This window comes from Anabrus simplex, chromosome 1, assembly GCF_040414725.1.
Source record: "Anabrus simplex isolate iqAnaSimp1 chromosome 1, ASM4041472v1, whole genome shotgun sequence".
NCBI classification, from domain to species: Eukaryota; Metazoa; Arthropoda; class Insecta; order Orthoptera; family Tettigoniidae; genus Anabrus; species Anabrus simplex.
The window spans coordinates 1,681,735,637-1,681,755,609 of record NC_090265.1 but is presented as its reverse complement, the minus strand read 5'-3'; positions in this window follow the sequence as shown (position 1 = coordinate 1,681,755,609).

Below are 19,973 nucleotides of genomic sequence, written 5' to 3'. Positions count from 1 at the left end.
CACGCTACCCCTACACCGCGGGGGGCTATGTAGTAGAATCATTAAGCGGAATGACCATAATATTACTTAATAATATTGAATAATATTTAAATTTGTGTTCATGGTTGTCCGGGAAAGACGTATGACGTGAATAGACGATGAAATCAAATTAAAGAAGTTAATTGATATAATACCTAGGAAGGAATCGATGAAATCGTTTCCGTCTTTCTCGAGTATTTCGAAGACGAATCCGCACTAAAAATATAATATCCCATGACCCATGCAAATTATTTGATTTTAGGGAAACAACACATCGTCGTTGAACCTAGAAAAACCGTCATGGGATATATTTTAGCTTGTAACTCCGAACAGAAAGTTTCTGTCATCTAAGGTTCACCATTTCATGAATCTTCGTTCTAAATGATACATGTGGTGCGGGTCAGTATTCCTCCCAACAATATTGCCTATTTTGAGGCGTAACGACGATATTCTTCGTGATGATACTCCAAAAGCCCAGGTTAATCGACATGATATCGCACACTGAGAACAACGAGGCAACATCTCAAGAAAGCTAAATTACAGGAGAGAGTTTTGAAAGTTTGTTTGTGTATATAAAATCGGATTATTCATAAAACAAACTAACTGTTTATTAGACTTAATTTCGTTTACACATTTTTTTACTTTGGTATACAAACACTTTGATTTATGCAGCTGTATGCAGGATAATCTGATGCACATTAATAACATTTGCACATGTGTCCTTTAAATGCCAACAAAATTAAACAAGTACTAACATTATTGCCCGCCTCTGTGGTGTAGTGGTTACTGTGATTAGCTGCCTCCCCCAGAGACCCGGGTTCGATTCTCGGCTCCGCCACGAAATTTCAAAAGTGGTACGAGGGCTGGAACGGGGTCCACTCTGCCTCGGGAGGTCAACGGAGTACAGGGGTGTTCGATTCCCTCCTCAGCCATCCTGGAAGTGGTTTTCCGTGGTTTCCCACTTATCCTCCAGGTAAATGCCGGGATGGTACCTAACTTAAGGCCACGGCTGATTCCACTCTTCCTTGTTTATCCCTTCCAAACTTCCCATCCCCCCACAAGGCCCCTGTTCAGCATAGCAGGTGAGGATGCCTGGCGAGGTACTGGTCATCCTCCCCAGTTGTATCTCCAGACCCAGAGTCTGGAACTCCAGGACACTGCCCTTAAGGCGGTAGAGGTGGGATCCCTCTTTGAGTCCGAGGGAAAAACCGACCCTGGAGGGTAAACAGATTACGAACGAACGAACTAACATTATTTCAAAAGTATAAGGGAAAGAATAAATACCAACTTGCATAAATGAACACAAGCACACTTTATACTACAACATTTCCTACATAATAACTTAACCAGAGCCTTTTTATTGTATTCAGAGTACAATAATTGTACCAACATAAGTCTACAGCTCCTCACATTCGTAATCAGCTACATTAAGATCCTCTTATTTCTCCTCTTCATTTTCATCCTGAACTTGTAGGTTATGAAATAAATGGTTATGAACTCTAGGAATGACACCTGTTGAACACAAGTCGAGGAGGTCCTTAGGCTTGCACCTAGGAGGTATTTTTTGTGGCCTGTTCCAGAAGTGGCAATCTTGGACGCCCTCGTTATATTCCTCTTACACGTACTGTTTTAAAATCCTGGTCTTTGTAGTCTGTTTTGTAGAACATAACATTGGGTGAATCCTTTGACTCCATAATTTTGAGGGAATTCTAGTTCACTTTCTGGACATCTTCGTTAACTGTGAAATTCTTACCCCTCTAATTCAATGTAAATAATAAACACATTATTAATGGCAATAAGGAAAGTGGATTCACATTGTAGCAACAAGAACCCTGCACTCAGAAATGTATGTGTAATAAGGCCACAACTTGAGGTACGTACCTGTACAACAGTAAGTTGATATGGTAATCGTATATCGTAGGGCTTGGATGTTTAAGATCTAAAAATAGCTGAAATAAGCAAGCAAATATGACCGCACAAGGGAATAAATATGACCTCAAATGTGTAGAAATATGACGTAAAATTACAAAATATGACCGGAAAATGATTAATCTGAATATTGACGTTTTAATTTATAAATCGAAAGGGCAATTCCTTTGGTACATATTTGTTAATTATTTATTCTTACTTTCATATTAGACTAATTTTCTGAATATACATGTTTAGCAGTTATTCACAGTCTATTGTCCTTGGTTCAGTTATCGAACATTTGTGAATACATAGCTATAAAGTACCGCTACTAAGATTATCAGATCACACAATATTTTAAAAGTCAAAACATGTTTGCACCCTGTTGTGGTGGTTTGAAATACGAGAAAACTAGAAATCAATCCATTATTTAAATATTTTGGAACGTTCAAGTCAGATTTCGTGAATATTATTAAATGCATTAAAGTTTAAATTGAGCACCACGAAATGAATTAAGTAGATGTATTTCAATACATTATGGTAGGGCAGCAGGGCCTATAGTGCAAGCTGACATACCTTTTTCATTCTTCTCCGCGGGTGGAAATGAAGTATATGACAAGATTCATCTTCAAATCAACAGGCGCGGAAAAGCTCCGATTATCACTTAACACATTCCTGTAAGAACAGAAGCTCCTTTCTATGTCACAAGATTATAGGTGCATATTTAAATCGTTTAAAAGGAGCAGTGAAGTCTATGGCCTTCATTCTATACAAACGGTATTCCACTTGTATTAACTGCAGGTGTGATACCGAGAAGCAGTTTTGTGAACACTAGTTCGCATTCGATAAGTTGAAGATAATTTTGCACAGCTGCATCTGTCGTCACACGGCCGAAATATGACGTTTCTACGAAAATAGTTCAAATATGACCTTATGACAAAAAATAGCCAAAATATGCATTTATATGACAAATAAAAATCACTTAATTGTGACGATTTTCACCTGAATTACACCAAAAACCCAATCAGGCAAGTAAATAGAGACAAAGAAGAAATATGACTTTTCCTAAACATCCGAGCCCTAAAGTATAATGAAGCCATACCCCAAAATGTGGCTGTATTGTTCTTACTACAAAGAATAGGAAACTAAAATATTATAAGGAATACTGTGTCCTTCAGTGAAAAAAATTAAAATCCATGGATGACCATGTTACACTGAATAGAGCATGACTAGATGATATTAGTAGTTGAATAAAAATATATATTTTTTTAGGGATGTAGCCTTATAACTCTCAGTAAACGATACGTGATATAACTATAGGGATACATCATTTAAAAAGCAACAAACGATGATTATTACATGATCAAAGTGGTGGGACCAATTTCTCCTGAGCACGTGGTGAAAAGTATTTGTGATACGCATACTACTACAGTCAATATATTGGTGTACTGGCACCTACAGTTCAGGCAACACGACGTACACTCATATATTCCAGTCAATAACTTCTTTGACTGGCGCCTCAAGGATCACATTGTCTTTTTACCTGCATTTTCGCGTCTTTTTCCCGTCTTGGTGATCCTGACTATTTCAACTTGATCGTCTCAAACGTTTCGGTAGCGTGTTTACCTAACTTTTGGCAGAATATGACATTTTTCCGTTGCTCAAAATACGACATTCTCAAGTTCCGCCGCTGATATTCAACTACCTTGACAACATATAACGTAGTTCTGCTTATACTGTATGCACGCAACTGCCTCTTGCTGGGACTAGCAAAATACTGTCAGAGCAACATTCTGTGGTAAAAACTCTCGACTCTAATACACCACAACGACACAAGATGGCCAGTATGCTTAATTATTCGACCACGTGGATCCTCTACACATGTCCCTTCTTACAGTCAAAAAGGAAAGGTCAGATTGTATCTAATATATTTTTCGTTTACCATCTTTATTATTATTCAAAATATTCAACACTCTCCAAGCACTTGTTTCAACGGTAAACAAAGGCATCGAGGGCGGTATGGAAGAAATATGCGTGCTGTCCCTGGAGCCACGTCATAACAGTATTCTGATTGGTCATACCGTCTGTGAACCGTTTACCACACAAGTGCTTCTTCAACGGTTCGACGAGATGGAAATCACAGGGTGCCAGGCCGGAGCTGTGGGAAGGATGTTTCAGATGAGTCCCCACCAGAGGAGTGACAGTGAATGCTGCCAGTTACTCTGACACATTGGAGCGTTTGTTGGTAGCAATTCGCAAATAATTGGCCTGGACTTCCCTCAACAGGCGTCAGGTTGCTGCAGGCAAACACTAGATCGCATTCAACCAACATCACGCGAGAACAGTTACGGCGCCTCCGGTGGGAGATACTGAACCATCATCCCTATAGGCTCCTCCTAGCACCAATTGATATCCGTATCGTTGAACTGCTGAAGGAACACCTGGATGGTAAGCGATTCAACGAAGATATTGTACCATTATATCTGACTGCAAGCATGGATATTTAACGCAGTAATAACTTTTTCAGTAGGGCGCCGTTGTGAGGGCGTGATGCTATACAGAGCGCGGGAATCGAGAAGGTGATTTCCCGAGGCAAGGCGGCGTCAGGTGTGACGAAGAAAGAACATGTGAGGAAGAGAGAAGAGAGAGGGGATTTTGTCGGAGGGAGAGACCTGCCATCTTAACGGAGATTTTAGCGGGAACAGACAGGCCCACCACATCACGGAAATTGGGCCGTAATTCCCGTAATTGAAGGTTTTTCAAGAAAATAAAAAGATGGAAATGGTTACTAGAATTTTATGAAACGGTAGATACATCTAAGATTATTAACATAGGAGTAGATCAATAAATATGTTCCAAGCAGAACCACCGTGGGAAACTCTGTAGTGGCCACATTCCAGACTCAAGTTGTTTCTCGGGACTTCCCCTGGCGTCCTTAGGTGTGCGTCCTCATATAAAAGCTGTGTGATATGGGGGGAGATCACTCCAGTTGACTATCATATTGCTGCCGGCACGCGTCGCACGTCCGCCTAGATTGCTCCAGAAACCCTTTGTTCAGAACAAAGACAGTGTATAATTATTACAGTGCGATTAAGTATCACAGTGCGATAACTTTGATCCAGTGGATAGGAGACTTACGAAGACAGGTGTGGACCTGTAAGTGGCGCTATATTCAGATACTTATCAATGAGATCGCGTGTGCTTAATGCTATCAGTAACCATAGAAAGCTGTACTTGCAGACTCGACTAAATAGCGGTAGGGGCGAAGCTCCCGAGGTGCCGAGGAAGTGTGGACAATAGACTGTGGAGGTCTATATTTATTCTCTGATAGAATGTTGAATCCAAATTAAGCAGGTGTAAAAACAAGAACGGAGTAGATAGTTTCTAGAGCAGAAAATAGTTTGTGGTACAGTACACAAGTTAGCGAATACGCAGTTATATGTGAAGGGAGGACGAGGAGTGTGCATTGCAAGGTGTTAGCGCTGTGTGCTAGCTCAACCTAAGTAAGTGTCCAGAATGTGGCGTAGTGGTTAAAGTGAATCTCTCATTATAGTAAGAAGTCGAGGTATTCCGAGGGGAGTGAGCGGCTAGAACTTCAGAACGAGGCTGCAAAGACGTCACCTTGAACGAGGCATACCTCAAGAAGAAGGCGGCGCTATGGACCAGTGGGACAGGAAGAATGGACTCCAAGGATCGAACCTGGATGAGACATCCATCATGATGTGCTAAATCATGCTAGACATACCCGGAGGGAGAGACGAGGAGACTAATTAAGATAAGTGAATCAATGAATTATTAGATGTATGGTAGAGTTAAGGTATCACGCAGAGATAGTAGAATTAAACGTGTAAATATTCATATAGGATTTGATGGTGGCCCATCAGGCTGCATAGTAAGATTGTTTGATATCTACGGGTAAGAGTAGTTAGATTTGTTTTCTTGTATCTTTATATAAAGCGGACAATGAGGTAATATTTGTTATTACATATATGTTTGCGTACTATCGTCCGGATAATTTTCCTTGGGGTCGATCGTGAAATACATGTTACTTATTGGATTTGGCAATATAGGTAATTCCCAGTATATTCTAGGGGAAGGGCAGATATACATGCGCTGTGTAAGGTATGCAGGCTGATGACATCTATTTAGTAAAGGGGCTCTACTTACGTGTGTTAGACGGGCGTAAACTATAGCGGAGGCGCAGGTTTTAACGCTATTCGACTCTGTGCTACTCTGCCAAATGTGGGGTTTGCACCTCCCGAGTTTACTGCTGTCACGCTGCATATGGGCGGTGATGGTTTGATATGATTGAACGATAGAACACTTCATGTGATTCGACTGCGACCCGTGTGGGTGGTTAATTGAAGTCAGGAGCGTGATGTGAGATGTATTTTTTCCTCACTTATTTTATGCCATTGGATGGTATGTGTAGAAGCTTGAAAGTCCCTTTGTGAAGGAATGCAGGGTAAGACGTCTAGCGGGAGTTTGTTTACGTTTTTTTTGTGTGTGGAAGGGGGCTCCAGACCTGACTTCAGGTCAACGCTCGCCTGCTCTGTATTGGGGTGTGCTCGGCCATTTTTAAAGTGCTTTGGAGGTCGGTCATTCTCCCTTAGCAGGGAGTATTTTGCCAAACCATGCGTCACTTTATTTTATCCATTTTACCTTGTATTTCCTTTCTTGTTTGATTCATACTATTAGAGTTGGGTAGTCTACTAATGTGATCTTGGCACTATACCACTAGTATGATTGCCCTGTTGGCACATGTTTCTGCCTGGTGGACGTGGGTTCACGTCCATGTAAATATAATGTTGAGGGCGCTAGAGTAGGTTATCTTAGTTTATTTTTATTTACCTATTGTGCTGCTAATTTTTGTGTATGTAAATATCCCTGTAGGGGAGGAACTTTCTTAATAGTGGAAATCTCTGCAGGTATCCTAGTTCTACCATTATATCATTTTATGTTGCAGACATAGGGATGTAGTTTCCAAGAACACATCCGGTTTTCCTTTCCTTGGTTCACGGATCGATAAATCTCAGCATAACGTCATCATCCAGACTGTATTTGCTTGTTGTCATTTTAATTTGTAGAGGTGAGCCTTCGGCGCACGTATTTCGGCACTACAGGTGCAATCCTTGTAATTAACTTGTGTTATGAATACAAACTTATGCTCAAAATTCTGATCATAGCGAAAGTGTTCCTCATTTAGTAGTTTAATGTAGTATTGAGTTCCCCATGATCCTCTCGTCATAGAACCCAAAATTAACGACCCTTTCTGCCGATTGTAGCTGAGCTGGTGCCCGTATGCAAGAACAAGAAGAGCAGGTAGGTACCATCCTGCAGTATTAATGTGCCCTGTAGGGTACATGTAAAATGGCCCCCAAAGGCGTGTGGCGAGAGTGTCCATGGGGGAAGGATAATAATATCCACCATAATGTAGTAATCTGCCTGTAATTATGTATGATGAGAGTATGGATGCAGACGCTATGAATATCCAAGAGAGGATACAAAAACGTGTCTGAATGAAGGTGGATTATTAGTTAGGAATTTTTCTTTGATAAATGAGGAACGGAAACAGAGAAGCCAGTAGTTTGGCATTGAATCTGTTCAAACTTTAGTGCGTTATCTTTAACAGTGAATATTGTACATGTCTTGGTGTCGATATTCTGTCTTATATTTCGTAATCATATTGAGAATGATTTTTTTTCAGGACTGTGATCTGGTAATTAACCATTGTTATGCAACACACTGTTATTTAGATCTTAAAATATAGTGTGTTATGTCATTTTTTTCAAAATTTCTGACACTGTGGTCATATATGATCAGACAGAGCATAAGCGTATAGGTAGAAATTTAATGAAACATAGGATGATGACGGTGTGCGGGTAAGACCTCTAAGTCTCTCTTGAAGGGTTGGCGTATTCTCATTGTAATAGAAATGTCGCTGACATTTGAAAGTTTTCGGGAGTTATTGATGGAGGAGTTAGGACAAGTCAAAGCGCAGATCGCTGAAGTCAGGGAAGAGCAGAAGGTGGAAATAGCTGCTGTAAAATCACAGATTAATGATGTAAGTGCAAAACAGATGAGAAAGATTGAGGAGATAGGACTGTTTAAGGTACAGCTTCAGGAAGTGTGTGGTGAATTGGAGGCGGTAGCAGCGGGTATAGAGACACAGCCTGCCGAAGCTAGGAAGGAACGGAAGTTGAAATTAGGACAGTTAAATACGCAGGTTGCTGACATAAAAGTACAGCCTACGGAGGCGGGTGAAACACAGTCAATAGACACTAAAGAACAATTAGACGCGATAACGGTCAGTAATCAGCAGACACTTGTTAGTGTGGTAGAAGCAGGTCAGAAAGTTGAAAAGACACAACCCAGCTACATAGCAAGTGTGAGGAATGTTGAGGACACAGTTGAGGTAGAAAGGCAAGGCGAAGCGACCCTAGCTTCTCAGATAACCAACGAGGGGGAGAACAGCGCCAGTATGTCTGAGGCGACTAATGCTGCAACGATGACAGATGAAGGTGACAGCCTCCAAGGAGTAGAATTGGAAGGGAAGTTCAAGGCCGACAGAGTTAATTTAAGGCGTGAAAGAAATCCAGCTGAACAGCATACCCAACAAATGACGGCAGAAGTGAAAGCGAATCCAAATCGACCCACACTACACAAAAATGCCAGCCGAAGGAAGAGAAAGAAGAAAGGTCTGCAACGTACGATGAAAGAACGTTACTCTAAATCGTACCGAGGCACGAGGAAGAAGATGAGACGACAAGAAAGAAAAAACCGGCTGTATAGAAGAAGAAGGAGATGGATACTGGTACCGCGCGCGAGACGTAGGACCAAATTACGGAGCAAGAAAGACCGGTATTATTATGGGAATTCCGGTAGAAAGCGAAAGAAGAAAGAGGGAAATGCAAACTCTCAGCTCAAGAAAGGGAAGCCACGGATGTTAAATTATAGCCCTTGGCATGAAGTGCCACGAGTTGAATCAGAGACGGATTAGACCAAGAGTACGGGGATCGAGGCTAACGGGTATCATATGCAAATGAAATGTTACCATAGATATAATTACCTGTAAATACTTTATAATTGGAGGCAAGAAACTTAGAAATAAACTTGACAACACTGGGACAGGAAGATCAGGAAGTCTTAGACCAGCTGCGAAACATAGGGCATGAGCAAGTAGAAGACCCTGCTACTAGTCTCATGGTGAAGCATTTTAAGAAAGAATTGCAACAAGGAACCCCAGAATACATTGAGGCAGAGAAGAAGGCTGCATCCTACCATTTCCTTAATGGCATGTTGCACAAATTTGTGGACGAAGAACACACCCGGCTACGGATAGTGGTACCTTCTAACTTACAGACAGGATTAATTTGGCTTACACATCATGCCACAGGACATGCCGGTATTGATAAGGTTACTGCGACGCTACAAGAAACCTTCGTTTGGCCTAAGTTGAGAACTACAGTTCAACAGTTACTTAAGACCTGCGATATATGCCAGCGGGTGAAACCAAACCCCTACCTACTAAGGCAAAAACCGAAACCGTTACTCCCTACGGAGCCAAGAAAACTCTTCGCAATAGATTGGTATGGGCCAATTCCGGCAGCGAGCAGAGGCTTGAAATACATATTAGTATGCATGGATGTTTTCAGTAAATACGTAACACTGTGTCCAGTACGGAAGGCGAATACCCGGACGGCGCTAAATCAGCTGAAAAACAAGATAATTCCTTCCATGGGGAAACCTGAGAATTTGTTATCGGACCATGGTGCGCAGTTCACCTCTGAGACTTTTAAAAGGGAATTGGAACGCCTGGGAATCAAACACGTGCTATCCAGCATACGGCATCCTGAAGCAAATCCAAGTGAAAGAATAATGCGAGAGATTGCTAAGTACTGTCGTATCTACTGTCCGCGAGAACATTATAAATGGTTAAGTGTGATACCTATCATAACCGAGTCCATCAATTCGACACGACACGAATCCACGGCACAAATTCCTTCAGTTTTACATCACAACATCTTCCCATGTCGCCCGTGGCAAAGTGTTATTCCGTGCCCCACCGACACAAGAATGTCACAAGAGATGTGTGTGAGGAGGGCGGCCGAACAGCTGAGGGCGCAGGCGGAACGTAGATTGAGGCGAACCAGAGAGAGGCGTTTCCACCGCCCATTGCGAGTGAATGAATTAGTGCTCATTCGTCGCCCTGCTCCCAGTCAACCGTCAGCTAGATTTTATCACAAGTTTGCCGAATTATATGTGGGACCTTATCGTATAATTCAGTGTTACGATAACAATGCATACAGGGTACGAAGCTTGGACGGTAGGACTGAGAAGGTATTCAATGCAGCCAATATTAAAATTTATGTTCCCAGAGGACAAATGCCAATCGAGGACAGCATCGAGAATGAAGAGATGGAGGGAGAAGAGGACGATGTGGTAGAAGATGATGAAGAAGAAGAAGAAGAAGAAGAAGACGTGGTATGCGCAGACGAAGTACCGGAGACACACGACGATGAAAATGAAACACCTGACCACCATCCGAATGAAGTATCCCTAAACGTAGGAAAGATAGAAAATGTTTCACCGCAGAGCAGCGCAATAACAGGAAGGGCTGCTGTGGAATGCAAGGAATGTTCGGGGAATCATAGAAAATTCTTGGCCTTGTTGGATGCCTACTATGGAATGAGGAAGGAGCGTGAGGAACTACTGGAGCAAGTTCCGGAAGAACCACAGCATGGCTCGGAATGAAAGAAAATGCCACGCGAGCGTTAAATATCAGACGCAAAGAAAAATACAAAAAAATAAGAATTTATTCATATTTTTCTTTAGTGTGTAGGGAGGCAAATGTACCATTATATCTGACTGCAAGCATGGATATTTAACGCAGTAATAACTTTTTCAGTAGGGCGCCGTTGTGAGGGCGTGATGCTATACAGAGCGCGGGAATCGAGAAGGTGATTTCCCGAGGCAAGGCGGCGTCAGGTGTGACGAAGAAAGAACATGTGAGGAAGAGAGAAGAGAGAGGGGATTTTGTCGGAGGGAGAGACCTGCCATCTTAACGGAGATTTTAGCGGGAGCAGACAGGCCCACCACATCACGGAAATTGGGCCGTAATTCCCGTAATTGAAGGTTTTTCAAGAAAATAAAAAGATGGAAATGGTTACTAGAATTTTATGAAACGGTAGATACATCTAAGATTATTAACATAGGAGTAGATCAATAAATATGTTCCAAGCAGAACCACCGTGGGAAACTCTGTAGTGGCCACATTCCAGACTCAAGTTGTTTCTCGGGACTTCCCCTGGCGTCCTTAGGTGTGCGTCCTCATATAAAAGCTGTGTGATATGGGGGGAGATCACTCCAGTTGACTATCATATTGCTACCGGCACGCGTCGCACGTCCGCCTAGATTGCTCCAGAAACCCTTTGTTCAGAACAAAGACAGTGTATAATTATTACAGTGCGATTAAGTATCACAGTGCGATAACTTTGATCCAGTGGATAGGAGACTTACGAAGACAGGTGTGGACCTGTAAGTGGCGCTATATTCAGATACTTATCAATGAGATCGCGTGTGCTTAATGCTATCAGTAACCATAGAAAGCTGTACTTGCAGACTCGACTAAATAGCGGTAGGGGCGAAGCTCCCGAGGTGCCGAGGAAGTGTGGACAATAGACTGTGGAGGTCTATATTTATTCTCTGATAGAATGTTGAATCCAAATTAAGCAGGTGTAAAAACAAGAACGGAGTAGATAGTTTCTAGAGCAGAAAATAGTTTGTGGTACAGTACACAAGTTAGCGAATACGCAGTTATATGTGAAGGGAGGACGAGGAGTGTGCATTGCAAGGTGTTAGCGCTGTGTGCTAGCTCAACCTAAGTAAATGTCCAGAATGTGGCGTAGTGGTTAAAGTGAATCTCTCATTATAGTAAGAAGTCGAGGTATTCCGAGGGGAGTGAGCGGCTAGAACTTCAGAACGAGGCTGCAAAGACGTCACCTTGAACGAGGCATACCTCAAGAAGAAGGCGGCGCTATGGACCAGTGGGACAGGAAGAATGGACTCCAAGGATCGAACCTGGATGAGACATCCATCATGATGTGCTAAATCATGCTAGACATACCCGGAGGGAGAGACGAGGAGACTAATTAAGATAAGTGAATCAATGAATTATTAGATGTATGGTAGAGTTAAGGTATCACGCAGAGATAGTAGAATTAAACGTGTAAATATTCATATAGGATTTGATGGTGGCCCATCAGGCTGCATAGTAAGATTGTTTGATATCTACGGGTAAGAGTAGTTAGATTTGTTTTCTTGTATCTTTATATAAAGCGGACAATGAGGTAATATTTGTTATTACATATATGTTTGCGTACTATCGTCCGGATAATTTTCCTTGGGGTCGATCGTGAAATACATGTTACTTATTGGATTTGGCAATATAGGTAATTCCCAGTATATTCTAGGGGAAGGGCAGATATACATGCGCTGTGTAAGGTATGCAGGCTGATGACATCTATTTAGTAAAGGGGCTCTACTTACGTGTGTTAGACGGGCGTAAACTATAGCGGAGGCGCAGGTTTTAACGCTATTCGACTCTGTGCTACTCTGCCAAATGTGGGGTTTGAACCTCCCGAGTTTACTGCTGTCACGCTGCATATGGGCGGTGATGGTTTGATATGATTGAACGATAGAACACTTCATGTGATTCGACTGCGACCCGTGTGGGTGGTTAATTGAAGTCAGGAGCGTGATGTGAGATGTATTTTTTCCTCACTTATTTTATGCCATTGGATGGTATGTGTAGAAGCTTGAAAGTCCCTTTGTGAAGGAATGCGGGGTAAGACGTCTAGCGGGAGTTTGTTTACGTTTTTTTTGTGTGTGGAAGGGGGCTCCAGACCTGACTTCAGGTCAACGCTCGCCTGCTCTGTATTGGGGTGTGCTCGGCCATTTTTAAAGTGCTTTGGAGGTCGGTCGTTCTCCCTTAGCAGGGAGTATTTTGCCAAACCATGCGTCACTTTATTTTATCCATTTTACCTTGTATTTCCTTTCTTGTTTGATTCATACTATTAGAGTTGGGTAGTCTACTAATGTGATCTTGGCACTATACCACTAGTATGATTGCCCTGTTGGCACATGTTTCTGCCTGGTGGACGTGGGTTCACGTCCATGTAAATATAATGTTGAGGGCGCTAGAGTAGGTTATCTTAGTTTATTTTTATTTACCTATTGTGCTGCTAATTTTTGTGTATGTAAATATCCCTGTAGGGGAGGAACTTTCTTAATAGTGGAAATCTCTGCAGGTATCCTAGTTCTACCATTATATCATTTTATGTTGCAGACATAGGGATGTAGTTTCCAAGAACACATCCGGTTTTCCTTTCCTTGGTTCACGGATCGATAAATCTCAGCATAACGTCATCATCCAGACTGTATTTGCTTGTTGTCATTTTAATTTGTAGAGGTGAGCCTTCGGCGCACGTATTTCGGCACTACAGGTGCAATCCTTGTAATTAACTTGTGTTATGAATACAAACTTATGCTCAAAATTCTGATCATAGCGAAAGTGTTCCTCATTTAGTAGTTTAATGTAGTATTGAGTTCCCCATGATCCTCTCGTCATAGAACCCAAAATTAACGACCCTTTCTGCCGATTGTAGCTGAGCTGGTGCCCGTATGCAAGAACAAGAAGAGCAGGTAGGTACCATCCTGCAGTATTAATGTGCCCTGTAGGGTACAATATGACCAATCAACTTTCCGTTATGACGTGGCTTCGGGACTAGACACAGATTATCTCCCTTCAGGATTCAACACGTTGTAAATTTGGAACAAGTGCTTCAACAAGAATAGAGACAATGTCAAATAATTGCGCGTAGCAATGCCCTGTTGTTGCGTGTCCTTATATCCGCCTGCAAAAGAAAGTTTCTCCGTGAGAGCTCCTACCTTGTTAACATGAATATATTTTTGGGCTGGGAGTCTATTTAGAATTAGTGGACCGGGCGAGTTGGCCGTGCGCGTAGAGGCGCGCGGCTGTGAAGCTTTCATCCGGGAGATAGTAGGTTCGAATCCCACTATCGGCAGCCCTGAAAATGGTTTTCCGTGGTTTCCCATTTTCACACCAGGCAAATGCTGGGGCTGTACCTTAATTAAGGCCACGGCCGCTTCCTTCCAACTCCTAGGCCTTTCCTATCCCATCGTCGCCATAAGACCTATCTGTGTCGGTGCGACGTAAAGCCCATAGCAAAAAAAAAAAAAAAGAATTAGTGGCACAAATTTAGCGTAGACAGAAAACCGACACCGTGGTAACTAGGCAATCAATGCTCACCCTGTCTATACTAAGTATTCGTCATCTTCTTCCTCACTGTATTAGCGTGTGCCAGAACTATATCTCCTATATTCAACCCTCTACCCTTCCAGCCTTTGAAATGTGGCACCGGCTTAATGAATCCCAGGGTCGCTCAACGGGTAAGACCTATAGAGATATCTTCGAATAATATAACTAACCTTAACTTATAGAACAGGAAGGATAAGAGAGAAGATAAATGAAATAAAAAGATCTGAATGAGAACCTTTTGGTAAAAACACAAATTTATTAAGTAAAAGATAAACTTTGGCAAAAAAAAAAGAAAAATCCCTACACAAAATAAATGAGGTCGGCTAACATGAAACAAAACCAGTCATATTCATCATTGCCAGGAAAATCATGTTCATTGACCTGGTCGGCAATCGACCTCTGACCACCTGAATCGTAACACTACAGTGACCTATAATTTCCTATCCTACAATGGACTATCACGAAATATTATTAAATCTTTATACCTCAATGTGCTGTTCTTAAGTCATTCAATCGGAATTATGTAAACAATGACATTTATTCTTTCATTTTATGACCCTAATCAACGTAGTTTAAACTTTCCTTTAATATACACGCAGAGCAAGTAAGAACACCTTATCTGAGAACGCAACTCATTTATTTCACACGCACCGCAATCTTCCTCTCAACACAGACTCATTTCTCTCCGTTTTAATTTAACTTCATATGCTCATCTCAAAAAATCATCTGAGATTCCCTTGGGCTATAATATCAATTATTCACAGCATTCAACGCTTTCAATGCACAATATTTATCTCACACTTCACATGTATACTGTTGCACTTCTTACCAGGATTTATCATAACACATCGAGAAATATTTTACTTCATTTGCCGGCACCATACTCAAATATCTCGTTCCATAATATCACCGGTTCGTTACCTGCTACTAGCGTTCGTATGTTAAAGGTCTTACTTCAAAGCTAACCTCAAGAAATCACAAAAATAAATTATATGACAGAATATCTAGTTCCTTACAGCACATTTTCATTTACTGGTCAAATGCATGTTACTTATTGACGAAACAGACTCTAAATATCCACTGCAATGTGCATGAGTGGTCACTGGTTCATATCTCCATGATGTCAATAAACTCTCTCTCGATAATTAAAATTATCCATGCAGCATGCCAAAAATTATCACTATCCTATCCCAGTGACTACAAAACACATACTGATTGCCATCTATTCTGATTAACATATTTACACACACGAATGTCGTATCAGAAGACCACACGTCATACAGGGTGAAGCGAAATTCCCGCACTCGGGCGTCGCGGCGCGACTCCTCACATGCGAGCAATAAAAAAATATCTCTCACAAAAGTTCGTCCTGCGAGCATATCCGGCAGAAAAAGAACGTTGAAGAGTGGCAATCTGGCAACACTGTAACTACATGTAGGGTAACTACCTCTGTCAGCACGTAGTACTCGTGCAGTGTAGTTGGTGCAGTGGAAAGTGTTTTGCGGTAGCGTGCAGGAGGTAGAGAGTTCGATCCTGGGTTGAGGTGCACTTTTTTATTTGCTAATTTTCATCGGACATTACATACTGTAATACAGTAAGACACCGTTTCTTAGGTCACATGTATCCTACATTTACAAAATTTAGTAAATCTGAACACGTTGTAACGTATCTAGTAGATGAAGTGGTGCGTATAAATCCAAGCCCACGACGTGGAAAGGGCGTCTTTCAAAGCTGACCAATGAAAACGAATGTTCGTGCATTCCTAGGATCGTAGTATGAAAGTGCAAATGGTTTCTAGAGGACCTGCTGTAATCGCTATTGACGATTAAGATGCTAGATACCATACCATCTGGACTACATTTAGGAAATAAGAAACATACGCCTCAAACCAGGATCGACCCCCTCGACCTCCTGCATGCTAACCCAAAACTATATCCAATGCACCAACTGTACAGCACGACTAATATGTGCTAACAGAGGTAGTTACCCTATATGTGGTTACAGTGTTGCCAGATTGCCACTCTCCAACTACCTTTTCTCCCGGATATACTCGTAGGACGAACTTTTGTAAGAGACATTTTTTCATTGCTGGCATATGAGGAGTCGCGCTGCGACGCCCGAGTGCACGAATTTCACTTCCCCCCTGTATAAGATCATATCTCAACACACGTTTCTTATTATTATAGAAGATCATATCTCAACACACGCTTCTTATCCTACACATATTCACTCCCCATGGCATCAGTATTAAAAATGTATTCCCTATCTCTAGCTACCCTTGCTACGTTGAAGAATAAAATTGAACTAGGTCATTTCATGCAAGAATATTATTTACAAATTGAATACAGCTAATTATGCATAGGTAAATATAATATGAATCAGGAGGTACTTATCGATCCGGCGTTGTTACCTGGTCAGCCTTGCAGCATATTTGGCCTTCAGGTAGGCCCCATTATATAATTCACTCCATTATAATGGTAGCGTTAACATGTGCATAAATGCCTTTCTCGACATCCATGTTCTTCACTCTTGTTTCGTTTAACATTTCACATATCACTCGCATTTTTACACTAAAATACACAGAAAAATATACATGAATTACATACAAGTACACAATACACTCTTGTCACAATTTAATAAATACTCCGTCTCTCAAACTCGCGATTTCCGACACGTGGCACTGCAAAGCGTCCCGCGACTTTATACCATTACGGTCTTTACTGCCCAACGGACATGTATTACAACGTAAGACTTTATACCTCAAAAATCTTGGTTATTCATCCTTCCAATTCTATAGTAAAATAAATCCCATGGATTCAGTTTACTTTCATAATCTAGTATGTATTAGGCTGAGAAATGCTCAAAGTGCCGCTCCACGGCGAACACCACACATCTCCAGCGGAATCGTCCCAAAGCAAAAAGCAGAGTGAGCCTCCTGGGCTGCGCGTTGCTTTCTCTCGTACACTTGCCTCGTAGCATGGAGTTTAGGGAATCCACTGATCAGTTGTGTAATATCCTTCCTTTATTACTCACATTTATGAATTACAATAATTTAATAATATCTATCGTCTTAATTTTCCGACTATGTAGGAGCCTGAATCTTCTTCTATTATCTTCCTGCGGACTTTTAACAATATTGGAGGGCTTTCATGTTGGCGTCTCTATATTTTTCCCATTCGGCCTCGAGCGCTCTGTTCTTTGATTCGCCGTTCAGAAGTCCTACCAACTTAAATTTTGAATAGCTCTGTCGCAGACTTTCTCTCTCTAGAGTGGAAGATTCTCTCTTGTGCAATCAAATGACCCTGACAAGTGTACTATCTGGCTACAAGCTTGAACAAGCGGGATTGCCACACACATCTGACCTCTCGCGTAACTCGACTTAAATCGCCCCGTAACTTTCTACCATAATTAATATTCTAGGTCAATGATGTGACCCATTTGGGTTCAATATTCAGTAGGTCAAAATGACGTCGTGTTTTAGAAGACTATGCACTGTCTTTGACTGGCGTTTCGTCTAGGTCATACCAAAGCCCCTTTTTACACGATAACATCACGGAAGGCAGGAGAATTGTTCTCATAATACGTATCATGCGAATATTTATGGCCATAAAATTGTGTGCTAAATCAGCGGCCATTTACTTGGACGTAGGTGGGGGTTATATTGTGATATGGGATGGGAATGTTGTGTGCAAAATCAGCTGTCGTATTGTTGGAGGCAGATCATGATGCTAAGTATGTCTTTCGATTTATCGGAATTCTTTATCTCCCCTGTGGATGGAGCGAAAGAACGCATTACCTGTACCCCTACATGTCAAAACAGGCTATTAACGGGGGGGGCAGCCAAAGAATCCGTACTCCCTCTCTAGTTATCTAAGCTCAGAAACAAAAACGTGATTCCATGCTTTCCCGTGTACCGGAGATTTTTCAAAACTACCCTGCAGTTACATGCAAAAATTAACTCTAAAAATGAATTTATTACTAATGTTCCACCTATTCAATACTTAAAATCGACCTTGTAGTTTACACAGTAGCCTGTTATATGGCTGCCAATAATATTAGTTAATTAGATGAAATAAAACTGACGAAATATTAAGGAAGAGAATAATTTAATGGTATGTCAGTGATGGTGGCAATTAGATTCAAACACGTTAATGTGCATTGAAACACACATTGAAACAATGCCAGAGGTATTTTCAAAAAGAAAACTGCTTCAACGATATTACATAATTTTAGAATCAGGCCTAATACAATTAACCAAACACTGCTCTCTTCATACTCTCACTCCACCTGTCAGTGTGATAAAGCGGGAATAATGTATGTAAATATTAATTAAAGTACAATGAAAACAATTAGAATTGATGTTACAATATTGTTTCTATTATTTGTATTTATTACAATCACCTCTAATTTGAGAAATATTGAAATAAACTAATCAAACCAAATCAGTTTCTCTATACCATGTGAAGTAAGGAACACAGAATCAAAATTAACGATGGAAGAAACACATACCACCATTTCAGTCTGTATTGTACAAAACTTTCATAATCAGTGGACATAAACAAATACAGTATACTCTCAATTATCTAGGCTAATGGCCGTGGCAAAGGGCGCGGATAATGGGAAAACACGGATAATCCAAAAGCATGTGTTTATTGCAAGAAAAATGCTTTCTATAATACTTTTTAAAACATTACCATGCCAAGTAGGCTATAATATATTTATAGATATAACTCACACACATTATTGTCCTCTGAAGAAGACTGTAGTTGTTCTCTTATTTACTTCCTTACCTCCAGATATATTTTGTCACCATATTCAAATCTCATATGTCTGGTAAAATCCAACAGGGTATCTATACACTATAAATCCACAGAATGAGAAAAACTTTCTTTTTCTTCAACCTCAATTAAACTGTAAAATTCAAATGTATTCAATTTCATTTACAGTATTTTAATAAGGTGAAGCCGTGCATAGTTAATCCGCAAACCGGATAATCCGTACCCGAATAATCGATATTTTACTGTACATAATGAACAAATAAATACCTAGATAAATAATCTGTGTTAACATTTCTGTATGCTCTATCACCATCACCAATTTTGACTTGTTCACTTGTGTTTTGAATCCCAAATTTAAACCTTCTGTAGCCTTCACGCTGCTGAATGCTACAAACTTTAGTAAATGAATAAAGGCAGGCTTAGGAAGATAGACATTGCACGCGACAGAGGCATGATCCTAGGACCTTTGGTCAAGACTGGTCATTTAAGTCGCAAACGAAATGTTATTTTGAGAAGAGAAATCTTTAAATTAATTAATATCAACATCACGGCAAGAGATAAAACAATCCTTTAAATTTTATTCTAAAATGTGTCTGTATATACGATCTGTTTCGCAACCTTTTGTTTTTCTAGCAGCAAGTTCGCAGGAGATTGAAGCTGGTGGGTCATAGGTGGGGCCGAGTCGGTAAACCACCAGAATGATATGTAGGAGAAGTTACCCCTCCTGTCCGGTCCATGGCTAAATTGGGAGCATGCTGGCCTTTGGTCATAGAGGTCCCGGGTTCGATTCCCGGCAGGATCTGGAATTTTAACCATCATTGGTTAATTTCGCTGACACGGGGACTGGGGGTATGTGTCGTCTTCATCAACATTTCATCCTCATCACGACGCTCAGGTCGTCTAAGGGCGTCAAATCAAAAGACCTGCAC